This window comes from Castanea sativa, chromosome 9 (genome assembly GCF_040712315.1).
Source record: "Castanea sativa cultivar Marrone di Chiusa Pesio chromosome 9, ASM4071231v1".
Classification (NCBI taxonomy): domain Eukaryota; kingdom Viridiplantae; phylum Streptophyta; class Magnoliopsida; order Fagales; family Fagaceae; genus Castanea; species Castanea sativa.
Genome location: NC_134021.1, coordinates 43,688,728 through 43,695,435, shown reverse-complemented (window position 1 = coordinate 43,695,435; position 6,708 = coordinate 43,688,728). Strand labels below are relative to the sequence as shown.

The 6,708-nt window shown below is 33.2% G+C and overlaps 1 long non-coding RNA gene across 2 annotated transcripts; it reads left to right on the top strand.

The window, feature by feature from the left end:
- The first annotated feature begins 1,089 nt into the window (after positions 1–1,089).
- On the top strand, positions 1,090–5,099 carry LOC142609958 (uncharacterized). 2 transcript variants are annotated; one of them, XR_012839727.1, is made up of 3 exons: positions 1,090–1,226; positions 2,134–2,321; positions 3,587–5,099. It is a non-coding gene; the product is annotated as an uncharacterized LOC142609958 (long non-coding RNA). The 2 variants fall into 2 exon arrangements; XR_012839726.1 differs by having other exon boundaries at positions 2,134–5,099.
- The last annotated feature ends 1,609 nt before the right edge of the window (positions 5,100–6,708 follow it).

The following is a 6,708-nucleotide window of genomic DNA, read 5'->3' as shown; positions in this document are numbered from 1 at the left end:
GCCACCAATTTAAAATAACTAGTTAACAACCTTCTTTTATAGCTCAATTTAGTCCTAGTTCAACATTTTATTTTATTTTATTTTATTTTATTTGCTTCATTTCTGTTTTCGTTCATTATTAAGTGTGTAAACATTTCCACAGTAAACGCTAAAGCCTCGTTGCTTTTAGAAAAAATTGCAATAACAAATACTAGTTCATAAAATACTAACTCTAAATTATAAGAAATTCATTATTGTAGGCTGAAAAACATATTAAATATTATAAAATGTCAATTACTAACAGAAATATCTAGCATTGCCAAAATAAAAAAACGGTGTCAAACAAGAGTACCTTTTCCGAAAATTGTTATTGATTCAAAGACTAGAAAATTTGTGCATCAGAATTGTTAGAAAACAATGGGTTTGGGATGATAGGTCTCAGGTACAATTTTTCAACGTTGAGGTGTTTGAGGTTGGATAGTGAGTTCAATTCTTCAAAAATATTAAAAAAGGAAGTGTAATTACCTCTTTTATTCTTAATAAAATTTATTCAAATTCAGTCTTCCTAAAATAGCCTACACATTTATAGGAAAAATTGTAAGATCCTATAACGTTGTATACTTGCATATGGGCTTTACCATCAAGGGATGTGGTCTAGTGGTTTTGGGCGATGCACAAGATACGTTAAGTGTGAGATTTAAGGTTCAAGTCTAAATATGGACTCACTTGAGTTGCTTCGTGATCCTCTTGCACTCCAACGAAATCTCAGACCCGGCAAGTAAGGTACTATTATAATCACACTCAGATAAGATTACCACGTTAGTTGACCTCTATCATTTTTTCCGTTCATGAAAAAAAAAGAAAAAAAAAGGGCTTTGCGCCTTTGTGTTTCTTGAAGCAGTTTTTAAATAGGGAATTACTCTACTCTAAAGTCTTTTTTTTTTTTTCCTTCTCAAAGAAGAAAAAAAAGAGACTTAAGAGTAGAGTAAAAGTAATTCCCTATAAAAAAAAGAGTAGAGTAATTTCATTTTGGGGATTTCAATAGGGGCTAATTTATAATTTTAAAGAACTTCAGGAGCAGTCTCAAACTTCAATAGGGACTAATTTAAGACTCATCTTGCTTCGGAAATTGGAACCCGTTTATCTTTCACGTCTTTACCAATCCAGAAGACAGAAATAAATAAATAAATAAAACTTCCGTTTATCTCTTTCTCTCGCTGAGAACTTTCAAATTCGAATGAGCCAAGGTAACAACACTCTCCCCTCTCTGCTTCTATTTGAGATCTTCTTCAATTTTCTGGGTACACATTTATTTCAATGGAGTGTTGTTTCATTTTGCGATATCCATATATGGGTTTTGTGGAGGAATATGATCAAAGTTTTGATTTCATGTCAATCTGTTCTTTTTTATTCAAATTGATTTTGATGGGTCTTGTTTATTTTTGATTTTATGAATAACCCATGTTTCAAAATTGAATATTTAAGTGTTCTACATGATATCTCAAATCCTATCCCCCTGTTGTTGTTTGAGGTTCTGAGGAAGCACTTGGTACTGATATATAGATAGAATTGTAGATGGATGATAAAATATATGGTAGTCAATTAGAATGAAAAGTAATCCATGCTTTCCATAAATCATAATACTATACATTATCCATTTATAAAAGTGTCAACTGTCAAGAGTGATCTCACCAGTTCATTGTGAAGTAGAGTTTGTGTTGAACTTGAACTGTTAAAGCTTACACTTACATCAAAATGTAAGAGTTTTCTTTCAATCTAAAGGAAAAAGATTCCACCTTCAAAATTTAAGAATATACTTTGTATCTTTCCTTAGTCATTTCATTTCTTTTGCATGCGTTTTCAATGACCTAAAAAAGAACTGTTTGTCTGTATGCCCAGCCATGATCCTTGACCTTATGCATTTGGAATAGATAGTACTGAATAATTACACCAAAACTTGGCTTGGCAATGAAGTTTTCCTTCAAACTTTGCTTATGAGCTGTTGAGCCATATATTAAAGGGTTGACATTAGCTGACATTTCTAGTTCTTCCCAAGTTGAAATCCTTTTCGTTTAGCTCTTCACTTCTAGTGTGTGTGCGTTTTTAATATAGCGCATTTTAATTACTCTTTTCTATTTGTCTTGTCCTTTCCAGGAATCTTCCAAAGGGAAATACTTTGAAATTCACTAAAATTAGTAAATAAACTACCCTAAACAATTTTCAGAGCCACAAGAAACTCGGAACCTGTGAAGTATTTGTCGATCCAATACCACAGTCCCTCTTGATGTACATTTCAACTTTCTCTCTCTCTCTCTCTCTCAGAGCGCTTCCAATGAGCCAAGGTAATACTAATAACACTCTGCCCTCTCTGCTTTGATTCGAAATCCTCCTGGTATATGCAAATTTGGGTCTTGTTGTGGAAGGTGATCAAATTCTTTGATTGCATGTAATCTGCTCTTTTTTATACAAATTTATTTTGATGGGTATATAGAACCCATGTTTCAAAGATTGGGTTTCTAAGTGTTCAAATATATAGCTCAAGTCTTTTCCCCTGTTGTTGTTTTCTTTTTGAGAAAGCAGATAGATGTAGTCAGCTCCCTCTGTTCTTTTTTAAGTATTCAAAGAAAAAAACATTTGGGAAAGAAAAGGTGATTATAATTAGATAGTTTATAGATAGATAATATAATTATAAAGGAAAATGTTAACGGATGCCCTAAGGTCATTAGTATATGAACTATTTCAAGAAACTTTTTACAAGAAAAAAAAAAATTTGTTTCTACGGCCTTTTATATTTCCCATGAAAGTAGTGTTGAAACTTTCCTAAAATGGTTATTAACAATTGTACTAATGGCATTAATTAACAGGACTCATAATATACAGTAGTCAATTAGCATCAAAAGTGATCCATGCTTTACAAAAATCACAGTCTTATACATTATCTATTTATGATTGAATCAAGAATGATCTCACTAGTCTTTTATGAACCAGAGTATGTGTTGAACTTTAACTCCTTAATCTTTTAGTCACATCAAAGGGAAAGAGAAGTCTTGCAATCTGAAGGAAAAAGATCCCACCAATAAATTCGAAGAATATACTTTGTATCAGTCATATATATCATTTCTCTTCCATGCCTTTTCAATGGCCTAAAAAAGAATTGTAGGGGCAGCCATGGTCCTCGGCCTTATGCATTTGGGTTAGATTGTACTGATTAATTACTCCTAAACTTGGCGTAGTACTGAACTTTGCTATCAGCTGTTAATCTATTAAATGGTCATTATTAGCTGACATTTCTACTTATCTAAAGTTGGGATCCTTTTTGTTTTAACTCTCTGCTTCTAGTTTTTAATATCGAAGATTGTACTCTTTTATTTACCTAGTCTTTTTGGGTATCCTCCAATGGGCTAAAACATTGAAATTCACTGGAATTAATAAATAAACTACCTTATACAATTTCCAGAGTTGTGACAAGCTCAGAAGCTACAAAACTTCTCAGCCTTCGTCAATCCAAAACTGCAATCCCTCTCTCCATTTTCAACTTTCTACTTCTTTTACGCTTTATAATTTTTCCTCAGATAAAAAAATAAGAAAGAATGATATATTGATGCAGGTTGGATGCATAAAAGGACGGTTTGAAGCTTTCATTTAGCTTGGTTTTTGAGCTGTTTTTCTGTGCATATAATAACACTTGAGCTTTGTTGGCTCCAGCAACCACTGAGCCAGCAAAAGTTCAGAGAAAGAACATTTAATCTACTAATACTGGTATAAAAGCAGCAAGCCAGCGACTACAATGCCATTTTCTTTGACATATGTTTCCAATTAAAATCTTCTAATTGAGCTGTTGAGGCACTATATTTGTCTAACAAGATTGAGCGGCCTACATTTTTTGGGGGGTTACCTGTTCTATAGTCAATGTCATCTACTAATGCTTATTCATTGCTTGGATAGTTTCATTTGCTATTTCTAATTCTTTTAAGTTTTAGTCTGTGAAGCCCGTTTAGCTGATTGTTAAAGTGGGCTAGGGGAGGGATTATAAGCCCTCAGCAGTTGATGTACCAAATGAGACAAATTGCAATGACAAAGGCCTGATGTGGAGGGTGCATCATACAACACAGCTGTTATTTTAAGTGGACCGTATGAATTATATTGAAAAAAAATCATTTGATGATTTTCAGCTAGATGTCAAAGGCTGTCAAGATGTTTTATGCTTCTTTTGACAAGTATGTGAAAGTGGAATTTCCCGAGGGTGATTGTTTAAGAGAGAGAGATTGGCCATTGAATCTACTTTGATCAATATTCTGTAGAAATTTAAACAGATTAAGATTTACTCCAAAAGGTCAGAAAGAAGAAAATATGTTATGCTAATAGTGATATAAAAGCAGCAACTACAATGGCATTTACTTTGACATAAGTTTCCAATTGTGCTGCCTTTCCTTTTGTACCTGGTCTATAGTCATATGTCATATGCTACTGCTTATTCATTACTAGGACAAATTCATTTGCTGTTGCTTATTGTTGCGATTTGTGAACCCCTTTAGCTGATTGTTGAATCAGGGCTCCTAGCAAGCTAGGGGCTGGAAGTGCCCCCATTGAGCATTGGGGGAGGTGGAGGTCTCTTCTGATGTGAACCTAGCAATGGAGCAGTGTTATGGCTCACAAAGGTCCTTTGACTGAATCTTGGAGAAGGGATATAAGTGGGCGGATTGGGCTCCGAGGGAGGGACTTGGTGTCTCAAAGGAGAGACACTGTGGCTGGCTAAGGTCTTTTGACGGATAGATGATGGAGTGACTTGACCTTGCAGTGACTCAAACAAATGGTTTTTATTAACTATATTTTGCTCTTCTCTATGGAAGATTCTGCTAGCCTCAGGTGCATATGCATGGATGATCGTGAGAAGAAACACTGCTCTGATTATGAGAAGCATATTTTGAAGCCTCATCTTGTTCTGTAAGTATACATAGAAAGTTGAGAATAATTTGATGGAGAATGTCTTAGGCTTTTGGCTTTATAAAGAGTGATTTTTACCGCACAGGCATTAGAAGAATCTGGCAAGAAGCCAATGTTTTACTGCAAAGGAAACTATGGTAGACAAAGGAATCCATTTCCATCCTCGCAACTAAAAATTTGTCCATTTGAACAGCATTAAGTTTTTTTTTTTAATATCCAGAAAGTGACACCAATAAAGGTCCATACAAATCCCAAGCTGGGAGTGGAGGTTCTGCTTATGCCTTGGCTGTGTTTTGCTCAAATATTTTGTGTAGTGAAGCTCAATCTCCTGAGTCCTGACCATTTTCTAACAAGAGCGACCAAGCATTTATGAAATTCTAATTGGGGGAAACGGACAACAGTAGCAAACGAGTCAACATCATCAAAATATTTAAAGAGTTGGCTAATTTTTCAGTTTTACGTTATAAAGCAATTCAATGTGTTAGAATTAAAATGATCTCCTTATGACTTTTTAAAAGTGGAGAGAAACTTATAACTTTATGAAAATTATCTACTGGTTAATGAAAATAATATACCGGTTAGTTCTCATTCTTTTTCAGAAAGCAGAAAGGGCGGATTAAAGTGAAAACTTGGCCATACCAAACAATGAAAGACGCCTTTCTTCAATGTGAAAGTCTAAGTTCTTTATACTCTATGAACGAAGAAGTGAATTATCGACTATTCTTTAAAAGACAGTTGAAAATATATATATATTTTTTTTACTATGTTTCCTTGAAACTTTCAACTAGAGACTAGTTAATGTTAGACTAGTTAATGTTCGTGATGGATAGACCCATAGCAGGGTAAATCACTGGTCTAGAAAGTTTTTTCAAAGTGCTGGAGTCCGGACTTGAACTAGGGAGCTCATAGTCAAATCCAAGACAATCACTTTGAGACCGAGTACCCAACTACTCGGTCAACTCCACTGGGTTCAGTTGAAAATGTCGCTACTTGGAAAGTATGGCCATATCATAAAAGACACTTTTTTTTTTAAAACAAATGTTAACATTGAAGTTTTGTGTACTCTAGTTAAATGGTATCATTTTCTCAAAAAAAAGAAAAAAGAAAAAAGAAGTTAAATGGTATCAAAACGCTATAAACAAAATAATAACTAAAAAATGGAATATCTTTTTCTTCTTCTCCTTCTTCTTTTTTTATTTTTATTTTTATTTTTTGAGAATATCAAATATTCTATTTAAGAATCAGGTGAAAAATGCCCTCTATTTGGCTAACATAAGTACACCATACAAAGAAAGGAATAAAATTCCTGTCTTGTTGGTAGTGTTCCACTTTTTATAGTTTATATCATACAGACTGCTAGATGCCATATATCTTATTTTTATTATCCATTTTAAACTATAGTTATATTATGAGAAAAAATTAACGAACAAAGTATGTCGTGATTGGTAGAACAAAAAGTAGAACAGAAAATTGTCTTTTTATCAACATAAACATTGAAGTTTTAGTATACAAGTGGTTAAATAGTAGTATAGTTTTTTTTTTTTTTTAATTATTATTCAAAGTGGTTAAATGGTATCAAAAGCCAAAAAATTGAACTATTAAATGAATAGCAACTATTCTAGAAGCATCCTTTAACCAAAGAGAATAAAAGAAAAGAGAGAGAGAAAATAACAACAAGAAGTATTTTATAAGAGTGAATGGAAAAATGTCCATATTTGGGAGCATGTACGTACCACTCAAAGAATGGAATAAAAATATTATGTCATACAATTGTTTTTTTTCACT